Raw genomic sequence first — 27,969 nt, forward strand, 5'->3', positions numbered from 1 at the left:
TATCTGAAACATCACAGATGTTCTCTATCTTTGTATTTGGTTCCTGAGGGATTATCTTGATCTCTGGTGATGTCATGTTTCCTTGGTTCTTCATGCTCTTTGGAGTTTTATATTGCAGTTCCACATTTGAAGTAAGAGTCACCTCCTCCAATCTTTTCCAGTGACCTTCATTTGAGAGATACATTTCTGTGGTTGTGCTGTATATTCTGATGCTTTTTTTGTCCCTTTTAAATACACGTACCCATGATTTTTGCCTCTTCTTGTGGAAGATTTCTTAAAATCGTATATCTTTTCTCCATCTTACAATGCACCAAGCCACCTGCCTGAAACCCAATTTATATTTTTCCAAAAGTGTCAATATAGGTGAAGATTGTTCTTTGCCCCTTTCCCACAGAAGTGGCTTATTGTCTCCACATGTTGACTTTGTACCCAGTCTTTTTTACCTCTGTGCTCAGAAGCATGCAGAAGAACCTGGGAATGTGTAAGTTTGGAATTCAGGACATTGGGGGTGTCCATAGTCCACTTGGGATTATTTCTGTGTGTAAGGTTTTCCTAGCACCTTGTGGATGGTCATCCAGTGGGAGACCACAATGCAGTCAGCTGTGAAACAAGTCCTTTTAATGCCCTATGGTATTCTTATCTGCCTCTTTTCTGATCTCATTCCTCTCCTACCATGGTGGTAATGATTTAATACCTTGGGTGCTGTAGGAGAGAAATGGTTTTCTTTAGTAGAGACCCATGAAGCTGGGCACTCACTCACCAGTCTAGCTTTCCCCCATGATACATTTTGTTGGCTGCATCAACCTCTTAGCTGGACCCTGGGGTGTAGGGGTGATGACAGTGAAGTCCACTTTATTGAATTCATTGTCAGCTTTTTTTTTTTTTCCTTGCTGCATGGGAGTGGTGAAGTTGTTTTTGAAACCAGGACTTCTACAAAGGCTCTTTCATTCCTGGGTGTCTGTCGAGGTCAGTTTTCTCAGATCATGACCAAGAGGGACAGAATCTAATTGGCAAGACCCTGATGGTTTCCCAGCTCTTACTGATGCCTGTATCCTTATTTGAAGATGCATAGGTGTGTGAAACTTCTTCTAGGTTCTCTGGTGTATGGTGCTGGATCTTTGAACTCCCAGAACAGTATTTTCGTTCATGAATGGATGTTGAAATTTAGTTGTTAAGAGGAGGATAATTAGGGAGGGGTGTGTTATGCCTCCATGACGTTGTGACTTCATGATTTAAGTTTGATTTTGTATGGTTTACATTTCTTTATTAAATTTTCATTTTTCTTCATGCATTGTTTTCCTGGATTCATTTAGTTATCTGTGTTCTTTCCCACCTCATCAAGTTTCTTTTGATTACATTGTCAGTTAGTTCATAGATCTTCATTCCTTTGGGATTGTTTAATGGAGTTTTGTTAGTTTTCTTTGTTGGTGTCATGGCTGCCTGACTCCTCATGATCCATGTAACCTTGTGTTGGTGTTGGTGGATTTGAAGGAACAGACACCGCTTTCAGTTTTTTTTTTTTTTTAACATCTTTATTGAAGTATAATTGCCTTACAATGGTGTGTTAGCTTCTGCTTTATAACAAAGTGAATCAGTTATACATATACAATATGTTCCCATTTCTCTTCCCTCTTGCATCTCCCTCCCTCCCACCCTGCCCATCCCATCCCTCTAGGTGGTCACAAAGCACCGAGCTGATCTCCCTGTGCTATGCGGCTGCTTCCCACTAGTTATCTATTTTACATTTGGTAGTGTATATATGTCCATGACACTCTCTTACCCTGTCACATCTCACCCCACCCCCTCCCCATATCCTCAAGTCCATTCTCTAGTAGGTCTGTGTCTTTATTCCCGTCTTGCCACTAGTTTCTTCATGACCTTTTTTTTTTTTTTTTCCCCTTAGATTCCGTATATATGTGTTAGCATACTGTATTTGTTTTTCTCTTTCTGACTTACATCACTCTGTATGACAGACTCTAACTCCATCCACCTCATTACAAATACCTCCATTTCATTTCTTTTTATGGCTGAGTAATATTCCATTGTATATATGTGCCACATCTTCTTTATCCATTCATCTGTCGATGGACATTTAGATTGCTTCCATGTCCTGGCTATTGTAAATAGAGCTGCAATGAACATTTTGGTACATGACTCTTTTTGACCTATGGTTTTCTCAGGGTATATGCCCAGTAGTGGGATTGCTGGGTCGTATGGTAGTTCTATTTGTAGTTTTTTAAGGAACCTCCATACTGTTCTCCATAGTGGCTGTATCAATTTACATTCCCACCAACAGTGCAAGAGTGTTCCCTTTCCTCCACACCCTCTCCAGCATTTATTGTTTCTAGATTTTTTGATGATGGCCATTCTGACCGGTGTGAGATGATATCTCATTGTAGTTTTGATTTGCATTTCTCTAATGATTAATGATGTTGAGCATTCTTTCATGTGTCTGTAGGCCATCTGTATATCTTCTTTGGAGAAATGTCTATTTAGGTCTTCGGCCCATTTTTGGATTGGGTTGTTCGTTTTTTTGTTATTGAGCTGCATGAGCTGCTTGTAAATCTTGGAGATTAATCCTTTGTCAGTTGCTTCATTTGCAAATATTTTCTCCCATTCTGAGGGTTGTCTTTTGGTCTTGTTTATGGTTTCCTTTGCTGTGCAAAAGCTTTTAAGTTTCATTAGGTCCCATTTGTTTATTTGTGTTCTTATTTCCATTTCTCTGGGAGCTGGGTCAAAAAGAATCTTGCTGTGATGTATGTCATAGAGTGTTCTGCCTATGTTTTCCTCTAAGAGTTTGATAGTGTCTGCCCTTACACTTAGGTCTTTAATCCATTTTGAGGTTATTTTTGTGCATGGTGTCAGGGAGTGTTCTATTTTCATACTTTTACATGTACCTGTCCAATTTTCCCAGCACCACTTATTGAAGAGGCTGTCTTTTCTCCACTGTATATGCTTGCCTCCTTTATCAAAAATAAGGTGCCCATATGTGTGTGGGTTTATCTCTGGGCTTTCTATCCTGTTCCATTGATCTATATTTCTGTTTTTGTGCCAGTACCAAACTGTCTTGATTACTGAAGCTTTGTAATATAGTCTGAAGTCAGGGAGCCTGATTCCCCCAACTCCATTTTTCGTTCTCAAGATTGCTTTGGCTATTCGGGGTCTTTTGTGTTTCCATACAAATTGTGAAATTTTTTGTTCTAGATCTGTGAAAAATGCCAGTGGTAGTTTGATAGGGATTGCATTGAATCTGTAGATTGCTTTGGGTAGTAGAGTCATTGTCACAATGTTGATTCTTCCAATCCAGGAACATGGTATATCTCTCCATCTATTTGTATCATCTTTAATTTCTTTCATCAGTGTCTTATAATTTTCTGCATACAGGTCTTTTGTCTTCTTAGGTAGGTTTATTCCTAGATATTTTATTCTTTTTGTTGCAATGGTAAATGGGAGTGTTTTCTTAATTTCACTTTCAGATTTTTCGTCATTAGTGTATAGAAATGCAAGAGATTTCTGTGCATTAATTTTGTATCCTGCTACTTTACCAAATTCATTGATTAGCTCTAGGAGTTTTCTGGTAGCATCTTTAGGATTCTCTATGTATAGTATCATGTCATCTGCAAATAGTGACAGCTTTACTTCTTCTTTTCCGATTTGGATTCCTTTTATTTCTTTGTCTTCTCTGAATGCTGTGGCTAACACTTCCAAAACTATGTTGAATAATAGTGGTGAGAGTGGGCAACCTTGTCTTGTTCCTGATCTTAGTGGAAATGGTTTCAGTTTTTCACCATTGAGGACAATGTTGGCTGTGGGTTTGTCATATATGGCCTTTATTATGTTGAGGAAAGTTCCCTCTATGCCTACTTTCTGCAGGGCTTTTATCATAAATGGGTGTTGAATTTTGTCGAAAGCTTTCTCTGCATCTATTGAGATGATCATATGGTTTTTCTCCTTCAGTTTGTTAATATGATGTATCACATTGATTGATTTGCGTATATTGAAGAATCCTTGCATTCCTGGGATAAACCCCACTTGGTCATGGTGTATGATCCTTTTAATGTGCTGTTGGATTCTGTTTGCTAGTATTTTGTTGAGGATTTTTGCATCTATGTTCATCAGTGATATTGGCCTGTAGTTTTCTTTCTTTGTGACATCTTTGTCTGGTTTTGGTATCAGGGTGATGGTGGCCTCGTAGAATGAGTTTGGGAGTGTTCCTCCCTCTGCAATATTTTGGAAGAGTTTGAGAAGGATAGGTGTTAGCTCTTCTCTAAATGTTTGATAGAATTCTCCTGTGAAGCCATCTGGTCCTGGGCTTTTGTTTGTTGGAAGGTTTGTAATCACAGTTTCAATTTCAGTGCTTGTGATTGGTCTGTTCATAGTTTCTATTTCTTCCTGGTTCAGTCTCGGCAGTTTGTGCATTTCTAAGAATCTGTCTATTTCTTCCAGGTTGTCCATTTTATTGGCATAGAGTTGCTTGTAGTAATCTCTCATGATCTTTTGTATTTCTGCAGTGTCAGTGGTTACTTCTCCTTTTTCATTTCTAATTCTATTGATCTGAGTCTTCTCCCTTTTTCTCTTGATGAGTCTGGCTAATGGTTTATCAATTTTGTTTATCTTCTCAAAGAACCAGCTTTTAGTTTCATTGATTTTTGCTATTGTTTCCTTCATTTCTTTTTCATTTATTTCTGACCTGATCTTTATAATTTCTTTCCTTCTGCTGGCTTTGGGGTTTTTTTGTTCTTCTTTCTCTAATTGCTTTAGGTGCAAGGTTAGGTTGTTTATTCGAGATGTTTCCTGTTTCTTGAGGTAGGCTTGTATTGCTATAAACTTCCCTCTTAGCACTGCTTTTGCTGCGTCCCATAGGTTTTGGGTCGTCGTATCTCCATTGTCATTTGTTTCTAGGTATTTTTTGATTTCCCCTTTGATTTCTTCAGTGATCACTTCGTTATTAAGTAATGTATTGTGTAGCCTCCATGTGTTTGTATTTTTTACAGATCTTTTCCTGTAATTGATAACTAGTCTCATAGCATTGTGGTCAGAAAAGATACTTGATATGATTTCAATTTTCTTAAATTTACCTAGGCTTGATTTGTGACCCAAGATATGATCTATCCTGGAGAATGTTCCATGAGCACTTGAGAAAAATGTGTATTCTGTTGTTTTTGGATGGAATGTCCTATAAATATCAATTAAGTCCATCTTGTTTAATGTATCATTTAAAGCTTGTGTTTCCTTATTTATTTTCATTTTGGATGATCTGTCCATTGGTGAGAGTGGGGTGTTAAAGTCCCCTACTATGACTGTGTTGCTGTCGATTTCCGCTTTTATGGCTGTTAGTATTTGCCTTATGTATTGAGGTGCTCCTATGTTGGGTGCATAAATATTTACAATTGTTATACCTTCCTCTTGGATCGATCCCTTGATCATTATATAGTGTCCTTCTTTGTCTCTTGTAATAGTCTTTATTTTAAAGTCTATTTTGTCTGATATGAGAATTGCTACTCCAGCTTTCTTTTGATTTCCATTTGCATGGAATATCTTTTTCCATCCCCTCACTTTCAGTCTATATGTGTCTCTAGGTCTGAAGTGGGTCTCTTGTAGACAGCATATATATGCGTCTTGTTTTTGTATCCATTCAGCCAGCCTGTGTCTTTTGGTGGGAGCATTTAATCCATTTACATTCAAGGTAATTATAGATATGTATGTTCCTATTCCCATTTTCTTAAATGTTTTGTGTTTGTTATTGTAGGTGTTTTCCTTCTCTTGTGTTTCTTGCCTAGAGAACTTCCTTTAGCATTTGTTGTAAAGCTGGTTTGGTGGTGCTGAACTCTCTCAGCTTTTGCTTGTCTGTAAAGGTTTTAATTTCTCCATCGAATCTGAATGAGATCCTTGCTGGGTAGTGTAATCTTGGTTGCAGGTTTTTCTCCTTCATCACTTTAAGTATATCCTGCCACTCCCTTCTGGCTTGCAGAGTTTCTGCTGAAAGATCAGATGTTAACCTTATGGGGATTCCCTTGTGTGTTATATGTTTTTTTTCCCTTGCTGCCTTTAATATGTTTTCCTTATATTTAATTTTTGACAGTTTGATTAATATGTGTCTTGGTGTGTTTCTCCTTGGGTTTATCCTGTATGGGACTCTCTGTGCTTCCAGGACTTGATTAACTATTTCCTTTCCCATATTAGGGAAGTTTTCAACTATAATCTCTTCAAATATCTTCTCAGTCCCTTTCTTTTTCTCTTCTTCTTCTGGGACCCCTATAATTCGAATGTTGGTGCGTTTAATGTTGTCCCAGAGGTCTCTGAGACTGTCCTCAGTTCTTTTCATTCTTTTTTCTTTATCCTGCTCTGCAGTAGTTATTTCCACCATTTTATCTTCCAGGTCACTTATCCTTTCTTCTGCCTCAGTTATTCTGCTATTGATCCCATCTAAAGTATTTTTAATTAAATTTATTGTGGTTTTCATCATTGCTTGGTTCCTCTTTAGTTCTTCTACGTCCTTGTTAAATGTTTCTTGCATTTTGTCTATTCTATTTCCAAGATTTTGGATCATCCTTACTATCATTATTCTGAATTCTTTTTCAGGTAGACTACCTATTTCCTCTTCATTTGTTAATTCTGGTATGTTCTGACTCTGCTCCTTCATCTGCTGTGTGTTTTTCTGTCGTCTCATTTTGCTTATCTTACTGTGTTTGGGGTCTCCTTTTCACAGGCTGCAGGTTCGTAGTTCCTGTTGTTTTTGGTATCTGTCCCCAGTGGCTAAGGTTGGTTCAGTGGGTTGTGTAGGCTTCCTGGTGGAGAGAACTAGTGCCTGAGCTCTGGTGGATGAGGTTGGATCTTGTCTTTCTGGTGGGCACGTTCACGTCTGGTGGTGTATTTTGGGGTGTCTGTGGCCTTATTATGATTTTAGGCAGCCTCTCTGCTAATGGATGGGGCTGTGTTCCTGTCTTGCTAGTTGTTTGGCATAGGGTGTCCAGCACTGTAGCTTGCTGGTCGTTGAGTGAAGCTGGGTCTTGATGTTGAGATGGAGATCTCTGAGAGATTTTTGCCGTTTGGTATTACGTGAAGCTGGGAGGTCTCTTGTGGACCAGTGTCCTGAAGTTGGCTCTCCCACCTCAGAGGCAAGGCCCTGATGCCTGGCTGGAGCACCAAGAGCCTTTCGTCCACACGGCTCAGAGTAAAAGGGAGAAAAAATAGAAAGAAAGAAAGAGGCTATAATATAGTGAAGTAAAATAAAGCTATTGTAAAGCAAAGCTATACAGACAAAATCGCACCCAGAAGCATATACATATACACTAACAAATAAAGGAAAAGGGGAAAAATTAATATATCCTGCTCCCAAAGTCCACCTCCTGAATTTGGGATGTTTCGTTGTCTATTCAGGTATTCACCAGATGCAGGCACATCAAGTTGTTTGTGGAGTTTTAATCCGCTGCTTCTAAGGCTGCTGGGAGAGATTTCCCCTTATTTTCTCTGTTCGCACATCTCCTGGGGTTCAGCTTTGGATTTGGACCCGCCTCTGCGTGTAGGTCGCCTGAGGGCGTCTATTCCCCGCACAGACAGGACGGGGTTAAAGGAGCAGCTGTTTCGGGGGCTCTGGCTCACTCAGGCCGCGGGGAGGGAGGGGTACAGAGGAGGCGGGGCGAGCCTGCGGCGGCCGAGGCCGGCGTGACGTTGCACCAGCCTGAGATGGGCAGTGCATTCTCCCGGGGAACTTGTCCCCGGATCACGGGACCCTGGCAGTGGCGGGCTGCACAGGCTCCCGGGAGGGGCGATGTGGAGAGTGACCTGTGCTCACTCACAGGCTTTTTGGAGGCGGCAGCAGCAGCCCCAGCGTCTCACGCCCGTCTCTGGGGTCCCTGCTGATCGCCGCGGCTCGCGCCTTTCTCTGGAGTTCGTTTAGGCGGCACTCTGAATCCCCTCTCCTTGCGCGCCGCGAAACAAAGAGGCAAGAAAAAGTCTCTTGCCTCTTTGGCAGCTGCAGACTTTTTCCCGGACTCCCTACCAGCCAGCTGTGGTGCGCTAACCCCTTCAGGCTGTGTTCACGCCGCCAGCCCCAGTCCTCTCCCTGCGATCCAACCGAAACCGAAACCCGAGCCTCAGCTCCCAGCCCCGCCCGCCGAGCAGCCAAGCCTCTCGGGCTGGTGAGTGCTGCTCGGCGCCGAGCCTCTGTGCGGGAGTCTCTCCGTTTTTTTCCTCTGTGCCCCTGTTGCTGTGGGGTCTGCGGTGATCGCCGCGGCTCGCGCCCTTCTCTGCGAGTTCGTTTAGGCGGCGCTCTGAATCCCCTCTCCTTGCGCGCCGCGAAACAAAGGGGCAAGAAAAAGTCTCTTGCCTCTTCGGCAGCTGCAGACTTTTTCCCGGACTCCCTACCAGCCAGCTGTGGTGCGCTAACCCCTTCAGGCTGTGTTCACGCCGCCAGCCCCAGTCCTCTCCCTGCGATCCGACCAAAGCCGAGCCTCAGCTCCCAGCCCCGCCCGCCCCGGCGGGGGAGCAGACAAGCCTCTCGGGCTGGAGAGTGCTGCTCGGCGCCGAGCCTCTGTGCGGGAATCTCTCCGTTTTTCCCTCTGCGCCCCTGTTGCTGTGGGATCCGCGCTGGTAGCTGCGGCTCGCGCCCGTCTCTGAAGTTCGTTTAGGCAGCGCTCTGAATCCCCTCTCCTCGCGCACCAGGAAACAAAGAGGGAAGGAAAAGTCTCTTGCCTCTTCGGCAGCTGCAGACTTTTTCCCGGACTCCCTCTCGGCTAGCTGTGGTGCACTAACCCCTTCAGGCTGTGTTCACGCCGCCAACCCCAGTCCTCTCCCTGCGATCCGACCGAAGCCCGTGCCTCAGCTCCCAGCCCCGCCCGCCCCAGCGGGTGAGCAGACAAGCCTCTCGGGCTGGAGAGTGCTGCTCGGCGCCGAGCCTCCGTGCGGGAACCTCTCCGCTTTGCCCTCCGCACCCCTGTGGCTGCGCTCTCCTCCGTGGCTCCGAAGCTTCCCCCCTCTGCCACCCGCAGTCTCCGCCTGCGAAGGGGCTTCCTAGTGCGTGGAAATCTTTCCTCCTTCGCGGCTCCCTCCCACTGGTGCAGGTGCCGTCCCTATTCTTTTGTCTCTGTTATTTCTTTTTTCTTTTGCCCTACCCAAGTACGGGGGGAGTTTCTTGCCTTTTTGGAGGTCGGACGTTTTCTGCCAGCGTTCAGTGGGTGTTCTGTAGGAGCAGTTCCACGTGTAGATGTATTTCTACTGTATCTGTGGGAAGGAAGGTGATCTCCGTGTCTTACTCTTCCGCCATCTTCCCGAGGACCGACCCTCTTTCAGTTTTTATTGTCTGACTTTGGAGGTAAGGACCTCCTGTGGGTCCCTGGGCTAATGGTTTTACTGCTGGGATTGCAGTCTAAAAGGGCTGGCTGCTGCTGGCTCTGCAGTGAGGTTTGCTGGCAGACCTGTTACCAGTGCCTTGGGCATGTGTGCACATTGGTCAATTCAGGACCTTGCTCTATAGTCTGGCCCTGGGACCAAGGTCTGCTTCAGATCTGTATATGGTGGTTTTGATACCATATGTGCAGATGGTTAATATCCAACGTCTATAAATAGCTCATAGAACTCAACATAAACAAATAATCTAAATTAAAAATGGGCAGAAGAACTGAAGAAACTTTTCCAAAGACAACGTGCAGATGGCCAACAGGCACATGAAAAGATAATCAACATCACTAATAATTAGGGAAATGCACATCAAAACTACAAATGAGATTTCACTTCATACCAATCAAAATGGCTATTATCAAAAGTATACAGATAAGTATTAGAGAGGATGTGGAGAAATGGGAACCCTAGTACACTCTTGGTGGGAATGTAAATTTTGAAACCACTATGGAAAACAGTATGGAAGTTTATAAAAATCTAAAAATAGAACTACCATATGGCCCAGCCATTGTATTCTTTGGTATATATCTAAAAAACAAAAAACAAAACCACTAATTTGAAAAGATACATGCACCCCAATGTTTATAGCAGCACTTGTTACAATTGCCAAGGTATGAAAGCAAACTAATTGCTCGTCAATACATTAATTGATATAAAAATGTGGTATATATGTATATATAAAACTGTATATTACTCATGGATAAAAAAGGATGAAATGCCATTTGCAGCAACATGGGTAGAATTGGAAGGCGTTATGCTAAATGATATAAGGTAGACAGAGAAAGACAAACATTGACATCACTTATTTGTAGAATCTAAACAATACAAAAAACAAGTGAATGTATCAAACAAAAACCAGACTCACTGATATAGAGAACAAACCAGGGATTACCACTGAGGAGATGAAGAGGGAGGAGGGTATGCAGACATAGTGGGAAAACTGGTTATTATGTGATTGAATGAAATCATGTGTGTAAAACTTTTGAAAATTGTAAACAACTATAAAATTTAAAGCATCTTTCATTCAATAAAAAAAGATGCTTTAGGTAGAATTCTATTTCCTATAGTTTACTAATACAGAGCATGTCTATTATTTGCTGTTTATGCACAAACTACAAAGTTAAAAAGAAAAACACTGTACTTACAATGTCACTCATTTCTAGGAATGAAAGAGAGTTTTCCTCCTAAAATTTAGTATTTATCAACGCAGCCTTGAAACACATAACAAACACCTCAAGAATCTGGATTATAAAAATGACTAACAAATTTATTCCTCCTTCAGAATGACGTATCTATAATTAAAAGGAAGATCAAAAAATCTAGTTATAAATATATAATGAAGATATTCTATTTGTGTAAATTTAAAGTAGGACATTAAGACATTATTTTATTTATAAAAACATAATATAAATGTTATTTTAAAATTTCCCACTCTTTGGGATTTCCTTAAAGTAGATCTGCTTTCTTCTAACATCAAATTTTACTTTATCACTATTTACCATTTATTTACAAAAATACTAAATAAAATAATATTATTCCACTCAAATATGACTGTAAAAATATTTTGAATGCAGAGCTACTTATATAAAATGCACAGATAAACATATTTATTTTAGGATCTAATTATGCTTTATTTTATTCATAAATAATAATGACAGACCTAAGCCTTTTTTGTACAGGTTTTATACAAATTTTAGTTTCAAGTTCCAAAATTTTAAAAATGACATGTTTTTGAAAAATTTTGTGCATTACTTGCCAGGTATTATTCTATGTTCACCAATTTGTTATAAATCTCTGTGTAAAAGGGAGGAAATAATTTTTATTTCCTGGACTCAAGAAATTATTTTATTTAAAAGATTTTGTAGAATGATCTTGTGCATATTTCACCATAAAAAATAAGCAGTCTTTATATTGTACATGAATAAATGAGAAGTAAACCCTGGCTGAATGCTACACTTTAATTGCTAGGAGACCTGTCGTCTTGTGATGTCACAGCTACTCAGGTTGATAACGATTGTGATGGTCTAGACAGTTTTCCTGTGTAGGCCTGCAAAACATCATTTAAACCTGCAGGGTTGAAAACAATGAAGGTGAGAAAAGTAGCTGAAGAAAATTTTATTTGAGGTGGCACATATTTCTTCAGAAATTCAAGATGTGTCTCCTAGAGATGTACCAACTGGTTCAGAAACCTCCATTAGATATCCATTGTGTCATCATACATTCACTGGGGACTTGGTCTTGAGATCTATGATTGAAGAAAATGATTTTCAGGCTCTGTCTGAAGGATCCTTGATTAAAAGACCACATTACATATTTTGTGTGTCTTAACCCAATGAAGATAATGATTTTCTTTCTCTAACCTTCCCCAGAAAACTTTGGAAAATAGTTGGAAGTGATCAATTTAAGTCCATTTGGTGGGATAAACATGGAACTTCTATAGTGATAATGAAGAACACTTCAAGAAAGAAGTTTTGTATAGAAAGGCCCCTTTCAGAATATTCGATACTGGAAGTATGAAAAGTTTACTTTGACAGTTTAGCCTTTATGGGTTTAGTAAAGTGCAAAAGAATTTTCAGAGATCTGCTTCTTTGGCTGACTTTCTTACAGGAGAAAAAGAATTCTCCATATTAAGTAAGGTATTTAAAAAATTACAACTTATGAATGTTTATTTATATATGTATATATATATATAATTTTATTTTGTATATCTGGAATATATAGTAATATATGTAAAACTAGATTTTGAAAATAAATGCAACTACTAAGGCTAAAATTATTTATTTTTTTCAAAATAATGAGGACAATTTGGATATTAAACATTCAAGGTTGTGAGAAATTTTGCTAGCAAATTTGAATCTTATCAGAACTCTAAATAAAGGCACTGAAACCACTTTAGAAGTAATATTCACTTATTGTATGTATAATTTTAAACTTGAGGACAATAATATTTAAATGTCTATTTTACAATAAGTAATTAAAAAGTAGTGAGCAATGTACGTACATTTATGACATTATCTTTGCACAAAATTGAAATCTGAGATTTTACAGGTTAACCTTATTGTAGTCTCATAACTTGGTTTAAAATGTTACTAAATAACTTTTAGTTTGGTTTTAGTTACAGTTCCTGTAACCAACATATCCTTTGGTTTTAGTTACAGTTCTACCATAATCCAAATTTTAAGTGAGGCTGTCCTCAACTTTTAGTAAGGATTAAAAGAAAAGCCAGGATTAAAAATGCTTCTCCAGTATCTTCATTAGTTCAATATTTCAAGAAACACTTGAAAGAAAGAGGTAATGTGGATAATCATAATTCTGGTATTGTTGCTTAAACTAGTGGAGAAATTGTATTTTCACCCTCCACAAATTTAAATGTGCCTTTAATAAGTAAGCTTTCTACCAGTCAGATAATTTCTCATACGAGTATACCAATTAGAAGTGATTTTTCTTCTGTATCATCAATGTCACTTAGGCCACCAGAACAAATTTTAACGGATCCACATGCTATTTTAAATCAGTGGACCACTTTTCATACACAGTCACATAACAGCTACATGCAAGCAAATGGCTGCATTGTGAATTTTGTTACAACAACAACTTCTACTTCTCAGTACCACATTGGATCTCTCTTACAGAGCAGTAATTTTGGACTGATGGTGGAACCTTCTACTCTTCCAACTAGATACACTGATTTATCAGCCAGTGAGCTTCGTTTTTCTAATGTGCAAACAGCAGGCACCCTATTGTTCCCAATGCCCATTATAGCTAATCCACTTGCTGCCTCTCTTCCTAGGTATACTCATCAGCCATCTGCATAACATGAACATTATTCTAATTACCCTAATTACAACTGATCTACCAAAGGACAATCAGATTATGTAGGATAACAAAGTAAAACTGAAATTGGCAAATAACAAAATACCTGCAATTCTCTTATTTGAACAATAAAGATAGATGTGTACCTTATTGTCTTTATTTTCAAAAATTGATTTAAGAGTAAAATAGGAGCTTACCTTACATTTTTTTAAAATAAAGTTGATTGACAGGAACATTTTATGTAACCATTCGCGAGTAAGTTTATGTACTTTTTTAAAAGGAAGAAGTGAAAATAGAAGCAATTGGAAAAAGAGAAAAATGTAAATAAGGAAAGGTAATCAGTGATTTATGAATCAGTCTAAGAAAAATCAAATGTGTTAAATTAGGACAGGGTGCAGCAGGAGATACAACGATCTGATCAGTAACAATGGTCTCTATTATATCATCACATTAATAAAGTTCACATGGTATAGACATATATGACATGTAAGCATGCAGTAGAAGTTTACAAATGGTTTATTAAGGGGTCTTTTTGATCTTTTGTCCTCAAAATATTTCAGTATGTGCCTTTATTGCCTCCCCTCATGAGTCTACCCTTTATATTTTCTAATGTACACTTTTATGTTTGCTTTCTTTATGTTGTTTTTTTGTTCCAGCCAAAGACAAGCTTAATTTCTTAGGCAGGCATTTAATACCTTTTAGATTCTAATTGTAGAACCTCAGCATAGTTTAACCAGTCCCTTAAAGATCTGGCATATATTTGCCTTACCATATTTTTCTGTTTCACTGTATCTGGAGCTACATTCAGAAAAGCTATTTTCAGCCCTGTCAACTTCCATCTCACAAGTTTTGACTCAGCTCTTTCTTAGGATTAGAATGTCCTCTCTTTGCTTACTTAGACAGCTGCTTTATCAATCCCAGCACAGATATTACCTCTTCCAAATATTTTCACTCTACCTCCTTTTACTTGTCCTTCTTGGATATCAGCAGAGATTTAACAGAATGCCTGCTAAATGACATATTTTCAGTATTTAATGAAAAATAAATAAATGTTGACTTAACTAAGCAAAATCTATTTGCCAAAAGAAAAAAAAAACAACAACAACAAAACTCCCATGGTTTTTAAGCTATTACTTTCTGGTCTTTACTCTTCACCAGGCAGAATCTGTTTTCATAGCTTATGGGCTAATTTCTCCTGACTCAGACAGTGGTGCTAGGTCTAGGAAACAAAGTATTAATTATTTACCCTTAACCCATACTTCCAGACATCTAAGGTATTCTTTTCTCATATGCTGGACTTGTTAACTGTCTCTTCATCACCTACCCCCCATATGAAATCAATGATTCTTACTCCTATAACTTATAACTTCATTATTTTCCAAGTATCTTTCTACTTACACTCAGAACTTTGTCCAGAAATGTCAGTGTGAATCTTAAATTGTCAAAATAGATTTATATACACCACATAACTTATATCACTTACAACCTATAACCAGGAAGTAACCCCTCACTTGAGACAGTTGTATTTAGTAACCAAATTACTTAAATGTGGGGACTTGAAGAAGGTGAGGGTGATAGAATAAAAAATTTGTCCAATGTACAATACTAAATATGTGATATGTGAAATATGAGAAAATATGTATTAGATTAGAAATATGTAATATTCATGAATACTTTGATCATATTCCACTGAGTTATGTTGAAATGTGCAGCATTGTAAGAGTGTAAATACTCTGGAATGCTGTAAACACTGCTGGTCATGCCAGGGGGATATAGGCTTCTGATCACAATCCTGTGTCTGAGGTCAGCTAATAAGACTGAAATGGTAACACTATATCTTGAAAAAGTGTTACTCAATCTTCTCTTTTTTAATGTTTTGTGTCTCTGCTCTATGTTTATAATTTTGTATTTTCTCTGGGTTTCTATAAAATGATGTCATGGATGGGGTCAGAATAGACAGTGTGGTAAGAGGACGTGGAGCTAACCTACCCACCAAACAAAGTGAAAAAACAACTAGGTATGGAAAAATTATCATGGAAAACTAACTAGAAACTCACAGAAGAACTGTTATACAACCAAAGCTGCAAAAAGATTTCCATGTAACTAGGAAGGACAGAAAAAAATGCATAGGGTCCAGACCTCCACTCTTGGGAGGATTCTGAAAGGAAGGGATGGTCCACATGGGTGGAGCCTTGCCCTGGGGAGTGGAATGGGTAGAGACACACACTGGGTGTCCCAATCCTGGGGTCCACCATGGAGGAGTCAAGCTCCCTTGGCTTCTGGCAGAACTTCTGTGACAGCTTGAATGGCTGGAAAATCCTAAACTGTACTCAGGTAGGGTATGTGGATGCTGGCCTGCCAAGAATCAGTGAAAAGAGAGCTTTGCCCTGGTGTCTGCTACCTAGCTACACTCCCCAATTCAAATGGTAAATATCACAGCCTTTCACATTCTTCATCAGAGCTTGGTGTAGGATCTTGTCCAGCTTGGCCATGGTAAAAGGTTCAGTCTAGATACACAGAAAGAACCTAGGGACATGGGCTTTTGTCCAAGTGGGGTGGCAGTGTCCATTGTCAGCACTTACTCAACTGGCATGGAGAACCAAAATGCTTCATTCCCTACTCCCACCAAAGTATAATGCTCTGGCCCCACCCTCTCAACACCACAGGTGGGTGTTGTATCTGCAGCAGAAAGTCCTGGGAGAAGACTTGATTTTGGGATGCAGAGATGGCCAAAGTGTCTGAGGTGTAGTCCAGGTGAGACAATAGTGGCCAATGATGGTGCTTACCTGGGCAGTGTCACAGAAGTGCTGTAGCTTGTGTCCCAGCCCAGTGAGTGCTCGCCCCCCCCACACCATATCCACCCTCAACTGCACTCCACACCATGACTTGTTATTGTTCTGGGGCAGAAAGGTCCTGGGAGAAAACTGCCACAGAGGCAGCCCAAATCACTGTTGGCAGTGCAGCTGTCTCAATACGTGAAACCACAATGCCTTGACTTCCAAATCCATCCTAGTTAATATTCCAACTCTACCATTCCATGCCACAGCTGTGTGCTAGATCTGGGATGACCACAAAAAGGTAAAGGAGCAACCATAAGCTGTGTCTTAGCCAAGCTTCAGATGCCTACCCAGGCAGCACATCACAGCTCTGGGAACACATGACCCTCACCTTACTTCAACATTCCTCTCCTTTGGGGCAGGGCACACACTCAGGGGGAACAGAATTTGATAGAGCTCCACTCTCAGGGATTCTACTCCAACAGCTGCACAGCAGACCACACCCTGACAGGGTGAAAACATCCATGGAAAATAGAAAAGGTCCTGCATCACATCCTGCACAGTATTTAGATAATCCAGCATGAACCATATTCCCTAGAATGATGATGTCAGCCAATATGCCCCAAGGAAAGATATGGTGACATCCATATCAAAACCAACACTTACACTAAAGACCCTGAACACACACAATCTACACACACATGCCCTCATATTAAAAACACACTTTTAAGACCAAACTACATAAACAAACTAGTGAATATGAGAAAAAAGAAACAGAGTCACAGAGAAAGAAAACAAATAAATGGTTACCAGTGAAGAGAGGAAGGAGAGAAGGGGCAAGATAAGAGTAGGGGATTAAGAGGTACAAACTATTATGTTTCAAATAAATAAGTTATAAAAATATATTGTACAACTCAGGGAATATAGTCAATATTTTCTAATAACTATACATGGAGTATAATCTTTAAAAATTGTTAATCTCTATGTTGTACAACTGTAACATATAATATTGTACATCAACTATATTTATATTTTACAAAAGGACCACAGTAGATAACTATCTCTTAAATTTACAGACACATAAATCTTTAAGTGACTTTAAAAGGCAGAGGAAGTACTCCCAATGAAAAATCAGGCAATAAAGGGGGATCCCAATGGACTGAGCATGTGCACCAGAGTTGTGGCCACCTTAACCCTCCTCAGCCCAATCAAGCACGTGTGCCCCAGTCAGCCACTGGTTTTGCCCCCTCTCACCTGGGTGGGGAACAGATGACTGAGAGTGGTTCACATGCAGGGGTGGGGCCAAAACCAAAGCTGAGCTACAAGGGCTGTGCAACTAAGGAAAAGGAAGAGAAGTCTGTCTATACACCTGAATCATCTATGGATTATATCCTGGTCACTGGCTTGGTAAACCCTACATCTGTGGGATATCTGAATGGACCATAAATGTTCCAGCAATGGAAACCAGTCTAGCTTTAGCAGCTGTGTAATTTGTGGGCAGGTACATGTGGCAGTGGGGCCAGGTCAGAGTCTGATCTGTGACCACAGTGCCCAGAGCAGGCCCAGAGATCTACCTAGAGGTATTGGAAGGACTACTGGGGAGGCAAAATTTGGCTGTGGCTCAGTATAAGGGAAAGGACACTGACAGCAGAGGCTCCAAGAAAAATTATCATTGTTTCATTTTGTTCTGTAGTTTTTTTTTATTTCTTTAATAATTTTATTCATTTATTTTTATTTTATTTTACTAACATTTAAAATATAGTTTTTATTTTTCAGTGTTTATTTTTCTATTTTGTTGTTTGTGTTTTTTTATTGTTTAGTATGTTTTATCCTTTTTCTTTTATCAACTTTTTTGAGTTTCTTTTATGTTTTCTTTGCATTTTTTACTTTGCTTGTTGTTTTTGTTTTTAGATTTTGTTGGTTTGTTTTTATTGTTTGTTTCCTTTTGAGGGTACTTTTGTTGTTTCACTGTTTTCTTTTTTGTCTTTTTTTGTTTGTTTTTGTTTCTTTAATAATGTTTTCTTCTTTTTTTAATACTTTCTTTTATTCATGTTGTTTCCCTTTGTTATTGCTACTTGTCTTGGGGTTTGCTTGTTTCTTTTTTTTGTTTTTTGTTTTTGTTTTTGTTTTTTTTGCCTGTGGCTGTGGCTTGTGGGGTCTTGGTTCCCCAAACAGGTGTTGGATCTGAGATCCCAGTGTGGGAGCACTGAATTCAGGATGCTGGACAGCCAGAGAATTCCTCGACCCAGGGAATATTAACCATTGTGTGCTCTCCTGGAAGTCTCCATCTCAACATCAATACCTGGTTCCACCCAATTGCCTGCAGACTCCAATTCTGGATGACTCAGGCCAGAAAACCGGCAACACAGGCATGCAGACAAATGCATCAGTAGACAGGCTGTCTCAAGATGTACTAAGCTCAGAGACACCCCAAAACAACCACTCAATGCAATCCTGCCCAACAGAGGGGCAAGACACAGCTCTAGCCAAGAGAGCAAAGGTACCAGTCACTCCCACCAAGAAGTCTACACAAACCCCTGGACAAATTTCACCCAAGAGGGGGCAGAAGACAAAAGCAAGTAGAACTATGATCCTGGAGCCTGTGAAAAGGAGAGTACAAACACAGCAATTAAACAAAATGAAATGACAACGAAATATATTTCAGACAAAAGAGCAAGGTACAAACCCATAAGACCAAATAAATGAAGAGGTAATAGGCAATCTACCTGAAAAAGAATTCAGAACGATGATAGTAAACATGTACAGAGAACTCAGAAAATGAATAGAGGCACAGATCAAGAAGATACAAGAAATGTTTAACAAAAACCTAGAAAAAATAAAAAAGAAAGGGTGATGAAACACAAAAATTGAAATAAAAAATACATTAGAAGTCATCAATAGAAAAGAAAAACTGAGGAAGAAAAACGGATAGGTGATTTGGAAGACACATGGTAGAAATAACTGCTGTGGAACAGAATAAAGAAAATGAAAAGAAATGAAGACAGTCTCAGAGACTTCTGAAACAACATTAACTATACCAACATTCAACTTATAGGGGTCCCAAAGAAGAAGAGAAAGAACAAGGATCTGAGAAAATATATGAAGAGATTTTTGGTTGAAAATTTCCTTAATATGGGAAAGGAAATAGTCACTCATGTCCAGGAAGCACAGAGAGTCCCATACAGGTTAAACCCAAAGAGAAACATAGCAAGACACATATTAATCAAATTAACAACTATTAAATAAAAAGAATAAATATTAAAAGCAACAAATAACATACAAGGGGATATCCATAAGTCTATCAGATAATTTTTCAACAGAGACTCTGCAAGCCTGAAGGGAGTGACATGATATATTTAAAATGATGAAAGCAAAAAACCTACAACCAAGATTACTCTACCCAGTAAGAATTTCTTTCAGATTTGACAGAGAATTGAAAACTATACAGACAAGCAAAGGTAATAGAATTCAGCCCCAGCAAACCAGCTGTACAACAAATGATAAAACAATTTCTCTAGGCTGGAAGTGAGAGAAAATTACATACAAAAACAAACCCAAAACTATTAATAAAATGGTAAAAGAAGCATACATATCCATAATTCCTTTAAATGTAAATGGATTAAATGCTCCAACCAAAAAACACACAGTGGCTGATGGATACAAAAACAGATCTGTATATATGTTGTCTACAACAGATCCATGTCAGACATAGAGACACACAGAATGAAAGTGAAGAGATGGAAAAAGTTATTCCATGCGAAGAGAAATGAAAAGAAAAGTGAAGTAGCAGTACTCATATCAGAAAAATATAGATTTTAAAATAAAGACAGTCATAAGAGACAAGGATGCACACTACATAATAATCAAGGTATCAATCCAAGAAGAATATATAAAAATTGTAAATATTATGCACCCAACATAGGAGCACCTCAATATATAAGGCAAATGCTAACAGTCATAAAAGGCAAATCAACAGTTACACAATAATAGTAGGAGACTTTAACACCCCACTTCCATCAATGGACATATCATCCAGACAGAATATTAATAAGGAAACACAAAACCTTAAGTGAAACATTTGACACAATGGACATAATTGATATTTACAGAACATTACATTTGAATGCAGCTGAATACTCTTTCCTTTCAAGTGCACATGGTACATTCTCCAAGATAGATCACATGTTTGGTAACAAACCAATCCTTGGAAAATTTAAGAAAATTGAAATTGTATTAAGTATCTTCTGACCACAATTCTATGAGATTAGAAGTCAATTACAGGAAAACAAAAAAATGTGAAAAACACAAAAGTGGGAAGCTAAACAATATGCTACTATACAGCCAATGGATCACTGAAGAAATCAAAGAGGAAATCAAAAAACCACGAAGACCGAAAGCCTATACAGCAAAAGCAGTTTTAAGAGGAAAGTTTATTTCCATAAAATCTTACCTGAAGAAACAGGAAAAATCTCAAATAAACAACTTAACATTACACCTGAATGACCTAGAGAAAGAAGAACAAACAAAACCTGAAGTTAGTAGAAAGAAATAAAACATAAAAAACAGAGCACAATTAAATGAAATAGAAATGAAGAAAGAAATAGCAAAGATCAATAAAACTAAAAACTGGTTCTTTGAGAAGATAAAGAAAATTAATAAACCTTTCATCAGATTTATCCACAAAATAAGGGAGAGGAGTCAAATCAATGAAGTTGGAAATTAAAAAGGAGAAGTTATAATGAACACTGCACAAATACAAATGATCATAAGAGACTATTGCAAGTATCTATATGCCAATAAAATGGACAACCTGGAACAAATGTACAAACTCTTAGAAAGGTACAACCTTCCAAATTGAGCAAGGAATAAACCGGAAATATGAAGAGACAAATCAGAAGTAATGAAGTTTAAACTGTGATTAAAAATCTTCCAACAAACTAAAGACCAGGACCAGATGGCTTCACAGGTGAATTGTAACAAACATTTATAGAAAAGTTAACACCAATCCTTCTCAAACTCTTCCAAATAATTGCAGAGGTAGGAACACTCTTAAGCCCATTCTATGAGGTCACCAACACCCTGATACTAAAACCAGACAAAGATATGACAGAAAAAGAAAATTAAGACCAATATCTCTGATGAACATACCAGCAAAACTTCTCAAAAAATACTAGAAATCCAAATCCAACAATACATTAAAAAGATCATACACCATGAACAAATGGGATTTTTTCCAGGGATGCACGGATTCTTCAATACAGACAAATCAATCAGTGTGATACAGCTTATAAAAAAATTGAGGACTAAAATCATATCATCCTCTCATTGATGAAGAAAAATTTTTGACAATCTTCTACAAGAATTTATGATAAAAATTAGCCAGAAAGTGGGCATAGAGGGAACCTACCTCAACATAATAAAGGCCATATATGACAAAACCACAAGAAACATCATTCTGAATGATGAAAAACTGAAAGCATTTCCTCTAAGATCAGGAACAAAATAAAAGGTTCAATCTCACCACTATTATTTGACATAGTTTTAGAAGTCCTGGCCATGGCAATCAGGGAGGAGAAAGAAAATAAAGAATTCAAAATGGAAAAGAAGATGTAAAAGTATTACTTTTTGTAGAAAACATGATACTATACAAAGAAAACCCTAAAGATGCCACCAGGAAACTACAAGAGCTCAATGAATTCGTTAAAAATGAAGGATAAAAAATTAATACACAGAAAGCTCTTGCATTCCTATGCGGTAACAACAAAAGACCAAAAGGATATATTAAGGAAACAGTACCATTTTATATCACATCAAAAAGAGTAAAATGCCTAGGATAAACTTACCTAAGAAGGCAAAAGATCTATATGCAGAAAACGATAAGATACTGATGAAAGTAATCAAATATGACACAAACAGATAGAGAGATTTACCATGATCTTGGATTGGAAGAGTCAATATTTTGAAAATGACTATACTACTGGAAGCAGTCTACAGATTCAATGCAATCCCTATCAAATTACCAGCGACAGGTTTCACAGAACTAGAACAAAATATTTTACAATCTTCATGGAAACACAAAAGAACCGAACTAACCAGGGCAATCTAGAGAAAGAAAAACGGAGCTTGAGGAATCAGGCTCCCTGACTTCAGACTATATAACAAAGCTACAGTAATAAAGACAGTATGGTATTGTCACAAAACCAAATATAGACCAATGGAACACGATAGAAAGCCCAGAGATAAACCCACGCACCTATGGCCATCTAATCTATGACAAAGGAGGACAGAATACACAATGGAGAAAAGAGAGGCTTTTTCATACATGTTGCCTGGAAAACTGAACAGGTACATTTACCAGAATAAAATTATAACACTCCCCAACATCATACACAAAAATAAACTCAAAGTGGGTTAAAAAAACTAAATATAAGTCCAGACACTATAAAACCCTTAGAGGAAAACTTAGGAACAATCCTTTGACATAAACCACAGAAAGGTCATTTTTGACCCACCTCTTAGAGTAATGAAAATAAAATAAAAATAAACAGATGGGACCTAATTAAACATAAATGCTTTTTCACAGCAGAGAAAACAAAAAACAAGACGAAAAGACAACCGTCAGAACGTTAGAAAATATTTCCAAATGAAGCAACTGCCAAGTAATTAATCTCCAAAATATAAAAACAGCTCATGCAGCTCAATATGAAAAAAGAAAAAAAAAAAAAAACGCAATGAAAACAATTACTGGGATTTTACTGATAAGCTTTCTTAATTGAAATAACATTTTGATTACCCCCTTTTTGAACTCAGTGTCTAGTAGACTGGTTATCTCTCTTTCATTATTTATTCTTTAGGGTTTCTCTTATTCTTTTTCTAAAATTTTATTTGATGTTAATTTTTAATTGAGTATAAATGCTTCTTTGTCAATTCTTGGGAATTTTGATAGTTGCTTCCTTGCCTCTGCCAAAATGTCTGTTGTCTCTGGGATAGGGGAAATTTCCTTGTATCTCTGATCCCCTGAGACACAGTCTCCACCTTGTGGGCAGGGTAAGGGGGATAGTTGTGGATCATGCAGGTTGTCTACTCTGTCCAGGGTTGTAAGGTTTGTGGTCTCCCCACTCTGAAATGTGTTTAGAAGAGCAGGGTCATGAGTGTCTACAGTGATTAAGGCATGGAATCCTAGTCTCCACTGGTGCTGCTTCTCTGTTATCACTGGTGGAATGGGTTGGTGCTTTTGCCAGGCTGGAGCTGTGTGTACCATTGATTTTGCTGCTACTGGATTCTCTAAACCTATGGTCTCAGATACACTATTCAGAGTTCTGGTTTTGTAAGCATCAGCTTCTATGTTCCCTCGATTCTGCTTCCTCTTTGTATTCCAGAGAACTCACTTTCAGATGTACAGTTGTGTGGGACTCTCTGGAGACCCCTTGTGTTGGGAAAAGGCAAGTTCATTAAGCTGTGCATGTTTTAATGATTGTAGCTTGAAAAGGAAACACAAAAAGATTTTCTTAAGTGCATACCTTTTTAAAAATATTTTGTTTTGATGTGGATCATTTTAAAAGTCTATATTGGTGTGGCAGGTGGACGGCAGGGAGCCAGTCAGGAAAGAGCTTCAAGATGGCGGAAGAGTAAGATGCAGAGATCACCTTCCTCCCTACAAATACATCACAAATTCGTCTACATGTGGAATAGCTCCTACAGAACATTTACTGAATGCTGGCAGAAGATCTCAGACCTCCCAAAAGGCAAGAAACTTCCCACATACCTGGGTAAGGCAAAACAAAAAAGAAAAAACAGAGACAAAAGAAATTAGAGGGACCTGCACAAATTGGAGGGAGCTGTGAAGGAGGAGATGTTTCCAAACACTAGGAAGTCCCTTCGTGGGTGGAGACGGGGGTGGTAGGGGGAAACTTCAGAGCCACGGAGGAGAACGCAGCAACAGGGGTGTGGAGGGCAAAGCAGAGAGATTCCCACACAGAGGATCAGTGCCAACCAGTACTCACCAGCCTGAGAGGCTTGTCTGCTCACCCGCTGGGGCAGGGGGTGCTGGGAGCTGAGGCTTGGGCTTCAGTTGGATCCCATGGAGAAGACTGGGGTTGGTGGCGTGAACACAGGTTGAAGGAACTAGTGCACCACAGCTAGCCAGGAGGGAGTCTGGGGAAAAGTCTGGAGGTGCCAAAGAGGCAAAAGACTTTTTCTTGGCTCTTTGTTTCCTGGTGCATGAGGAGAGGGGATTAAGAGCGCCACTTAAATGAGCTCCAGAGACAGGCATGAGCCGTGGTTATCAGCGTGGACCCCAGGGACAGGCATGAGATGCTAAGGCTGCTGCTGCAGCCACCAAGAAGCCTGTGAGCAAGCACAGGTCACTATCCACACCTCTCCTCCCTGGAGCCTGTGTGGCCTGCCACTGCCAGGGTCTAGTGATCCAGGACAACTTCCCTGGGAGAACACACAACACACCTCAGGCTGGTGCAACATCACACTGGGCTCTGCAGCCGCAGGCTCACCAAGAACTCCGTATCCCTCCCTCCCCATGGCCTGAGTGAACCAGAGCCACCGAATCAGCTGCTAGTTTAACCCCGTCCTGTCTGAGTGAAGAACAGATGCCCTCAGGCGACCTACATGCAGAGGCGGGTGAAAATCCAAACCTGAACCTCAGGAGCTGTGCTAACAAAGAAGAGAAAGGGAAATCTCTCCCAGCAGCCTCAGGAGCAGTGGATTAAGTGTCCACAATCAACTTGATGTATCCTGCATCTGTGGAATACCTGAGTAGACAACAAATCATCCCAAATTGAGGAGGTGGACTTTGGGAGCAATGCTATATATATTTTTTATCCTTTTTCCCTTTTTATGAGTGTGTATATGTATGCTTCTATGTGTGATTTTGTCTGTATAGCTTCACTTTTACCATTTGTTCTAGGGTTCTGTCTGTATTTTCTTTTTTGTTTGTTTATTTTTTATGTATAAATTTTAACATTTGTTATCATTGGTTGATTTGTCTTTTGGTTTTGCTGCTCTCTTCTTTCTTTCTTTTTATTTTTTTATTACTTAAAAATTTTTTTACTACATTTTTTAATTTGAAATATTTTACTTTATTTTATTTTATCTTCTTTCTTTCTTTCTTTCTTTCTTTCTTTATTTATTTATTTTCTCACTTTTATTCTGAGCTGTGTGTATGACAGGCTCTTGGTGCTCCAGCCAGGTGTGAGGGCTGTGCCTCTGAGGTGGGAGAGCCAAGTTCAGGACACTGGTCCACAAGAAACCACCCAGCTCCACGTAATATCAAAGGGTAACAATCTCCCAGACATCTCCCTCTCAACACCAAGACCCAGCTCCACTCAACGACCATCAAGCTACAGTGCTGGACATGCTATGCCAAACAATTAGCAAGGCAGGAACACAAACGCATCTATTAGCACACAGCCTGCCTAAAATCATAATAAGGCCACAGAGAGCCCAAAACACACCACCAAACGTGGACCTGCCAAGCAGAAAGACAAGGGCCAGCCTCATCCACCAGAACACAGGCACTAGTCATCTCCAACAGGAAGCCTACAAAACCCACTGGAGCAACCTTAGCAACTAGGAGAGACACCAAAACAACAGGAACTTCTAACCTGCAGCCTGCGATAAAGAAACCCCAAACAGAGTAAGTTAAGTAAAATGAGAAGAGAGAGAAACACACAGCAGATGAAGGACGAAGGCAAAAACCCACCAGACCTAACAAATGAAGAAGAAATAAGCAGTCTACACAAAAAAGATTTCAGAATAATGAGAGTAAAGATGATCCAAACTCTTGGAAATAGGATAGAGAAAATACAAGAAACGTTTCACAAGGACCTAGAAGAACAAAAGAGCAAACAAACAGTGATGAACAATACAATATATGAAATTAAAAATTCTCTAAGAGGGATCAATAGCAGAATAACTGAGGCAGAAGAACGGATATGTGACCTGGAAGATAAAACAGTGGAAATAAATACTGAAGAGCAGAATAAAGAAAAAAGAATGAAAAGAATTAAGCACAGTCGCAGAGAACACTGAGACAACACTAAACACACCAACATTTGAATTATAGGGGTCCCAGAAGAAGAAAAAGAGAAAGGGACTGAGAAAATATTTGAAGAGATTATAGTTGAAAACTTCACTAATATGGGAAAGGAAATAGTTAATATAGTCCAGGAAGCACGGAGACTCCCATAAGTATAAATTGAGGGAGAAATACGACGAGACACGTATTAATCAAACTATCAACAATTAAATACAAAGAAAAAATATTAAGAGCAGTAAGGGAAAAACAACAAATAACACACAAGGGAAACCCCATAAAGTTAACAGCTTGTCTTTCAGCAGAAACTCTGCAAACCAGAAGGGAGTGGCAGAACATATTTAAAGTGATGAGGAGAAAAACATACAAACAAGATTACTCTACCCAGCAAGGATCTCATTCAGATTCGATGGAGAAATTAAAAATTTTACAGACAAGCAAAAGCTAAGAGAATTCAGCACCAACAAACCAGCACTACGCCAAATGCTAAAGGAACTTCCCTAGGCAGGAAACAGAAGAGAAGAAAAAGACCTACAATAACAAACCCAAAACAATTTAAAAAATGGGAATAGGAACAAACATACATATCAGTAACTACCTTAAATGTAAATGGATTTAATGTTCCAACCAAAAGACATAGACTGGCTGAATGGATACAAAAACAAAATCCGTAAATATGCTGTCTACGAAGTACCCTCCTCTGACCTAGGGACACATACAGAGTGAAAGTGAGGGGATGGAAAAAGACATTCCATGCAAATGGAAATCAAGGAAAGCTGGAGTAACAATTCTCATATCAGACAAAATAGATTTTTAAACAAAGACTATTACAAAAGGAAAAGAAGGACACTATATAATGATCAATGGAACAATCCAAGAAGATAAAACAATTGTAAATATTTATGCACACAACATAGGAGCACCACAATACATAAAGCAAATATTAACAGCCATAAAAGGGGAAATTGACAGTAACACAATCATAATAGGGTTTTTTTTTTTTTTTGGCTGTGTTGGGTCTTTGTTTCTGTGCAAGGGCTTTCTCTAGTTGCCACGAGCGGGGGCCACTCTTCATCGCATTGCGTGGGCCTCTCACTGTCGCGGCCTCTTGTGTTATGGAGCACAGGCTCCAGACGCACAGGCTCAGTAGTTGTGGCTTACGGGCCTAGCTGCTCCACGGCATGTGGGATCTTCCCATACTAGGGCTCGAACCCATGTCCCCTGCATTGGCAGGCAGATTCTCAACCACTGCACCACCAGGGAAGCCCATAAGAGGGGTCTTTGATACCCCATTTTCACCAATGGACATCATTCAAAATGAAAATAAATAAGGAAACACAAGCTTTAAATGATATATTAAGCAAGTTGGACTTCATTGGTATTTATAGGACATTCTATTCAAAAACAACAGAATACATTTTCTTCTCAAGTGCTCATAGAACATTCTCCAGGATAGATCATACCTTGGGTCAGAAATCAGGCCTTCATAAATTAATGAAAGTTGAAATCATATCAAGTATCTTTTCCGTCCACAGTGCTATGAGACTAGATATCCATTAAAGGAAAAATCTGTAAAAAATACAAACACATGGAAGCTAAACAATACACTATTTAATAACTAAGAGATCACTGAAGAAATAAAAGAGGAAATCAAAAATACCTAGAAACAAATGACAATGAAAACACCACGACCCAAAACCTATGGGATGGAGCAAAAACAGTTTTAAGAGGGAAGTTTATAGCCATACAATCCTACGTTAAGAAAAAAGAAACATCTCAAATAAACAAACCTTACATCAAAAGCTATTAGAGAAAGAAGAACAAAAAATCCCCAAACTTAGCAGAAGGAAAGAAATCATAAAGACCAGATCAGAAACAAATGAAAAAGAAATGAAGGAAACAATAGCAAAGATCTACAAAACTAAAAGCTGG

The 27,969-nt window shown here is 38.9% G+C and overlaps 1 pseudogene across 1 annotated transcript; it reads left to right on the forward strand.

Moving 5' to 3' along the window:
* Nucleotides 1–11,483: 11,483 nt before the first annotated feature.
* Nucleotides 11,484–13,214, forward strand: LOC309653382 (heat shock transcription factor, Y-linked-like; annotated as a pseudogene). Its single transcript has 3 exons — nt 11,484–11,489; nt 11,524–12,035; nt 12,552–13,214. The product of its transcript is annotated as a heat shock transcription factor, Y-linked-like (transcript).
* The last annotated feature ends 14,755 nt before the right edge of the window (nt 13,215–27,969 follow it).

Source organism: Balaenoptera physalus (genome assembly GCF_965194825.1).
Source record: "Balaenoptera physalus genome assembly, chromosome: Y".
Lineage (NCBI taxonomy): Eukaryota > Metazoa > Chordata > Mammalia > Artiodactyla > Balaenopteridae > Balaenoptera > Balaenoptera physalus.